This window comes from Apis cerana, linkage group LG15, assembly GCF_029169275.1.
Source record: "Apis cerana isolate GH-2021 linkage group LG15, AcerK_1.0, whole genome shotgun sequence".
Lineage (NCBI taxonomy): Eukaryota > Metazoa > Arthropoda > Insecta > Hymenoptera > Apidae > Apis > Apis cerana.
In genome coordinates, this window is record NC_083866.1 from 2,965,265 (window position 1) to 2,972,258 (window position 6,994).

General features: G+C 19.1%; 1 protein-coding gene and 1 long non-coding RNA gene across 12 annotated transcripts in view; one reads left to right on the plus strand and one right to left on the minus strand.

The window, feature by feature from the left end:
• Window positions 1-4,173, minus strand: part of LOC107993345 (MAP kinase-activating death domain protein) — a 39,504-nt gene extending 35,331 nt beyond the window's left edge. For 3 of the 11 annotated variants that reach the window (XM_062085482.1, XM_062085484.1, XM_062085479.1), the window contains exon 1: window positions 4,070-4,173. The gene's annotated coding sequence lies outside the window, so the exon portion shown is untranslated. Of the gene's footprint in view, window positions 1-3,798; window positions 3,980-4,069 lie in introns of all 11 variants that reach the window. The other 8 variants (XM_062085481.1, XM_062085483.1, XM_062085480.1 and 5 more) reach the window with 5 other exon arrangements.
• A 23-nt stretch (window positions 4,174-4,196) lies between these two features.
• On the plus strand, window positions 4,197-4,768 carry LOC133667381 (uncharacterized). The gene is made up of 2 exons (XR_009832820.1): window positions 4,197-4,559; window positions 4,641-4,768. It is a non-coding gene; the product is annotated as an uncharacterized LOC133667381 (long non-coding RNA).
• Window positions 4,769-6,994: the final 2,226 nt, after the last annotated feature.

Genomic DNA, 6,994 nt, shown 5'->3' on the forward strand with positions numbered 1-6,994 from the left:
TGGAAACAAGAGAGTCGATTATTAAATTGAGTTTTCTTCAGAAAATTGAAACCTATTTAATTTACTCTTTGTCCTTCTACACAGGAAAAAACTTGCCTTGACATCGTGTCTCCTTTTACCTTCTAATCGATTCCTTCAATTTGAAAGAATTTATTAAAATATTCCATAATTTTTCGTTTTAAAAAACTTTTCTAAATTTGTATTCAGAAAATTTCTATTCATATTTTTAGATTATTTAATATAGATTATTATTATTTAGATTATTATTATATTTAAGAAATGTTTATTTGTGAAAAGTTGCATTTAACAAATTCTTATTTCTTGTATATTTACCAATATTTTAAGAAATTTTTTTTGAAAAAGTTCTTGTTTCAAAATTTTCTGTATTGAAATAAAAATTTTAGAAATCTCAACAATTTGTATAAAATTATATATTTTGAGAATTATATAATATTATATTATGCGATATTATGTGATATTATATGCACAAATATAAGTTATATTATTTTTTTAATTCAATATAGAATTAAATATATCGTTCGATATCGATATAGATACAAAGAATGAATTAGATCATGGAAACTTAATTGATAGTATGGTTTAATAGTACGAGAAATAATGGAGCATATAGCATAATTTGGAGCACGAGACTCATTGATTTCTTGAGCCTCGTGACCCATATCGAGTTAACAAGAATCACAAAAACGCTCGAGCAACGTGCGCAAGGTTTAAGCTGAACTCAGCTTTTTTGAAACAATATTTAATTGAAGATTTTCTCAAAACGAAAATTGCAAAATTAACATTAATATTAAATAACATTTCTGAATTTAATCCAATAATTTAATAAAAAATATTATCAAAATTATTCTTTTATCATTCTTTCTAAATATTCTTTTTTTGAAACGAAATTTTATATTTTCAAGTCAAATCACTCTTGAAAAATAAAATATGATTTATATCTATAATTAAATAAATAAACTATGTATGATAAATTTATAATATTTATAATAAATAAAAAATATTTGATTATATTTTTTTATTTATATAATATATTATATTATATTATTTATATAATATATATATTAAATTTTATATAACAATCAGAGATTTATTAAAAATTTATTAATAAATTAATAAATATTTCCTTCATTTATAACATTTTTTTAATAATCTTCAAGATGCAAATAAAAATATAATGAAGAATAAACTATAATAAATCTATCGATAAGAAAATAATAAATCTATTTTCATTTTATTTTCTTTCATTAATTTTGAATATTGAAATATCACAATCCTGAATTTTTGAGTATAATTATATAAATTTCAATAATTCAAAATATTTCACATTTCACAATAATTCAAGTTAAAAATAGAAATTTTTCCTAAAAAAGGACAATTTATAATCGATATGTTCCTTAAAAGGTCCTGCGCGTTTAATATGCGCGAAATAATATGCTGGTAGAACCAAAAATATTTTCACACTCTATCTCTTTTCTTTACTTTATATTTTTTCATTTCATTTTATAATTTACAAGATTATACACTTTTTCCACATTCGTACAGAAAAAAATAATATAAACGGTATTTTCCGCCGCAGATTATCCATTTCCGGTTTTGTTATTTCGAATGAGATAAATGCAAAATAACATATCATGTAATAATTTTCTCGTATAGCTAAATTTTAATAAAAATTTAATTTTAATAAAAATCGAAATCAAAATTATTAATTTGTTGCGAAATGGTCGGATTCTTAATCAAACTTTCAATGTTTAATTTGATTAAAAATAATATTAATGAAAATATAATTGAAGAAATTTAAGATAATTTGATCGTAGATAAAAAAATAAATCAATTAATTATATTCAAATAATATATTAATTAAAATCTATAGTTAAAATTATTAATATTTTATTAATATTTAAAAATTATTAATTTTTACTTCATTTTTAGCTATCTAAATTTTTGTTGCAATATTTTATTTCTCACTTTTTTAAGAATATTCAATATATTATTTAATATGTTGTTATGATCAAATAAATCATGTTTCTATAATTTATTACATTTTCAATCTTAAGGAAACTTCATTCAATTCACTAATCAAACTTCAATCAATCAACTGTACCAATGAATCCAAAGTCTCAAAATTAATCTTAGAGATTATTAATTTTGCAAAATTTACAAAACAGATAGCAGATTTTTCTCGATTCGAAATGAACGTTTTCAAAATATTATTCAATTGAATTTCAATTATTTAAAATATTTTAATACGACAATTTAAAAAAATTTTTCAAGATGTTTATTAAATATCAAAGAATATATAAAGTATTTAAACGAGCAATCTTGTTACGATTTTATATTATTTTAACTCTATATTTTTCAAGATGCAATTTTAATGGAATATATGATCTAAATATTAAAAAATATAAAATTGTTGAATTTCATCGAAATTTTGCAACAATGATCTTATATATTTTCAATAGATTAAATATTTTATATTTTTAATTTAATTTATATTTTTAGTAATCTGTAAATAATCATAAATATAATATATGACATATAATTGATTTATATATATTTTTAATAGTAAAGTTACACGATTTTCTGTATTATATTATTATTTTATTATATTATTATATTATATTATTAAAAATATAAAACTATTAATATAATATAAAAATTAAATAATATTAAATTTGAAACCTCAGATCAATACGAAATAAATAATAATAATAATAACTTCTATGTAATATAATTTTGATGAAGAAAATTTTATTTCTATTAATATTTATATAATATTCATGTTTTAAAGATTTTTACTTTGTTGTCTTATAATTATTTTAGCATATAAGAAGAAGCCTTATATAATAAATAGAAAACTAATAAAATTAAAATTAAAATTGAAGTTTATATAAATAATTTTTATCGAATTTTAAAATTGTAATTAGTGTTATAAGTTTAATTGTATAATAACATAATGGATTAGAGCAATTATCAACAAGTTTATATTATTTATCATCAAGAAGTTCTTAAATTAAAATGAAATTCGCACAATAATGAATTAATATTGTACTATATGATAATTCGAAGAGACATCTTTGAAAAATTTTTAAAACTGCAAAAGAATTAAATGTATTAAATAGTTCTTTTGTTGCGAAATTTTAACTTTATATTATTCAATCATTTATATATTTGTATATATTATTTAATATTATTCAAACTTGAAGATTCTGAACATAAAATATTCATGAATTTTCAGCAATATAAACATAAATATAAATAATAAATATAAATGATTTTTTATCTGAATAAAGAATTCTACTATCTTTGTAAATATTTCGTATTTAAGTCTAATCCTTGAAGTTGTCAAATCGCATCGTAAAATTTCAATGTAACATCTGCACTAGATCTTATATTTTCAGTATCTTTTACAGATATTGATTGTCATTCCATTATTAAAGATATAAATTACAAATTATTGATTTATCATTTTTATAATTTAATTGTGTAATTTGTAAATTTATTATTTTTAATAACGCATTAGACATTCAATTATTAGAAATAAAAATCTTCCAAATTATATATAATGTAATATCATTGTATAATGAATATTCTATCGATATTCTTTTCAATAATTCAGCAACTTATAAATTATTTTATCTCACTGTTAGAAACATAAATCAGTAAAATTCTACGATTTTTCAATTTACATTTACATACTTAATAACTTTATATTACTAACAACATACATAATAGAAAAAAATATATAATAAATATAAATTAATTAAAAAAAATTCTTACCATTGTCATCCACAAAAAAATTTCAAAAAACATCATTATATTATTATTCACTTACGAATCAAATCTGTCAAATTTAACAGTGTCACTATAATCGTTAAATTTCGACGACATTACACCGACCATATTTATTTCCAATATTCAATCATTGGTACATCGCACATTTGAAAACTTATGTATAAATCTACATCCAAAAATATGAAGAAAAAAGTTTATTGGATATAAGAGGTCGCAAGACATCAGATTTCATAATTCACTATGCAAAGAAACTTACGTATCGTTGATAACGGGGATTCAAATGGAAAATCGCCGTTTTCATCCATACATTCACGAGACTACACTCCGTATCGCCTAAATGGCGATACCACACTGGCGATCGTTCGCGACGCAGCTACTAGGCAGGCGTACACGTCCAGGGGCGACACTTGGAAAAGGGAGTTCCCTCGATATCTGCCCGGGATCGACGTTTTTCTACCTTTTTAATTGCCCTTTAAAAATTTTTCGATCGATAGGGCGTTAAAGACATAAAGGAGAGAAGTGTTTCTGAGTAAGAAAGAGTCTGTGCGTTTCGAAGGACTTTTTTCTTCTTGTGATTTTATCGAAAAAAGTTTTGTATAGAAGTAGAATTTGGAGAAAGTTAGAAAAGGAATTGGTGAAGAAAGAAGTGTGAGATTTTCTTGCTTTAATAGATGGTTTATGAGAGAAATTTTTGTTTATGTAATTGAGCAGATTAAAAATAATTTTTTGAGAGATAAGAAACAATGGTAGAATTTTAATTTTTAAATTAGATTGTATGTTAATGAGTGGAATAAGAAAGTCTATATTTTAGGTTTATATTTTTCTAGGTTTGATTTCTGGGAAATTTTTGATTATGTAATTGGAAAAGATGAAAATCTCTTAAGCAACAAAAAGTGATGAAAAAATTTTAATTGTACATTAATACAATAAAAAGACATCTTTTTTCAAAGACAAAGTTTTTGGATTTGTGGAATATTTTTAAGTATATAATTGAAAAAATTAAAAATCTCATAAGAAATTTTGATTAATTTTATAATTTGATAATTTAAGTATATAAGTATAGATAAGATTATAATAATAAAAAGAATAATAATTGTGAAGATAAAATTTTATTAAAAAAAATATAAGAATATTATAAAAATTAAAAATTTTATATGTTTCGATATAAATATGATAAATATAATAATAAATTAAATTAACAATATGAGGAAATAAAGGATAAATTTTGTTCCTTATTTTTAATAGAATAATCAATATAATATTTTAATTTAATATTGTATAAAAAATAAACAATAATAGAAATATTTGTTCCAATTATATATGACTATAAAGAAATGAAATTAATCATGTTAATTCATGCTCGTGTTTACAACATTATTATTAATAATAAATTTTAATAACACGGATAATCATTTATCTGAAAAAATAAATAGTTACTTTTATCATAAAAGTGTATAATTTTAAATGTTTAAACAACACTGAAAAGTTTGTTTTCCCAATGCAACTACCATGTAATCCTGATGGGAATAAATTAATTATTCAATTCAAGGGTAGTACTTGCATTCTAAATATTACCTTGACATAGAATAAGGAACAAAATTTTTTAAATCCTAAATTAATTTATTTCAAATAACAATCTTAAAAAAATTTTTTAAAAAAAATTAGAAAACATAATATATTATATTCAAAAATTTTTAAATTTTAAAAGTAAAAAATATACGATATTCAAGAAAAAGAGAAAAATTTTAAACAATTTTTATATAAGAAAATTCTTTTTTAAAAAAAATATATTAAAAATAGATATATTATTCGAATCTTACAATTAATTTATAAAATATAATAAAATGTAAAATATAAAATTTCATTCGTTATTTTCTTATTCTTTTCATTAATGTGTTTTTTTCATTAACAAAAATATTTTAATAAATATATTTTTTAAAATTTTATTAATTTTTTATATTAAATCAATATCTTAAGAAATTATATTAAAAATATTTTAAAAAATTGATCATATTATTTCCGTCGAATTCCATTGAAGAATTAATTATGCAATATATATATATATATATCAAATAAAAAAAAGAAATGTAAGTTTCGTGAAAAATTGAAAGAATAAGAGAAATCAAGAGTTATTCGAAAATTTAGCTTCTAAAAATTTGATCTAGACAATTGAAAAATTTTTTTCTGAACAATTTTAATTTTAATTTTAAAAAAATTACTAAATTGTTTTAAGAACATTATAAGAAAATATAATAATAAATAAAAAAGGAAAAATCCATATTTTTTTATAACAATAATAAATATATTTATCTTTATTTTCCTTTATTTTTTTTATTCTTTTTTTGTTTCTTCTTTTTTTTACAAAAAAATTTGCATTAGAAATTCTATTTTTTAAATAAATTTTAAAATTTTTAAAAATATGATCATACGTATAATTTTTTTTTAATAATATTTTTTTAATAATAATATTAATATTTTTTTAATAATTTAAATTCTAGAATTTTTATTAATATTCTGTTTTCACAAAATAATGTGCTTTCAAATCAGTTTTATTAGTTTTTTATGATTTAAATATATAAATTTTTTTTCTAATAATTCCCTTTTTTTTCATTATTCAAAATATGCTTATATTTTCTTTATTAATCTATTTATTATTTATGATAATTCATTATTTATTATAATTATGACATTTATAAATATTATATGTTGATTGCATTACATATAAAATATGTAAAATAAATTAAAATTTTATCAAAATTAATAAAAAAAAAATTGTTAAATTAATTGTAATTATATTTAATGTAACATTCGCATGGAAATATAAATGATTATATCGAAATGAATGAAAAAATTATACTTTCTTTAGTTATTAACTAGCAAATTAGTTGCTCTTCGCAATTTTTACTACTATGCACATATTAGTTTATTAATATGGATATATATATATCCATAGGAGCATTTATGTCTACATGAATGTTTCAATGGCTATTAATTGTTTCGAAATTTGATTATTGCAACATCTATAATCGAACAATCCTTTCAATTTCCATAAGTCAATTGAAATTTTGTTCAAAATCTATATGAAAAGTTTAATTAAATATATTTGGAAATTATATTAAAACTTTTTCTGTAAAAAAAACTTACGAATCATTAACATAAATAATTATATCTATTTGGAAAA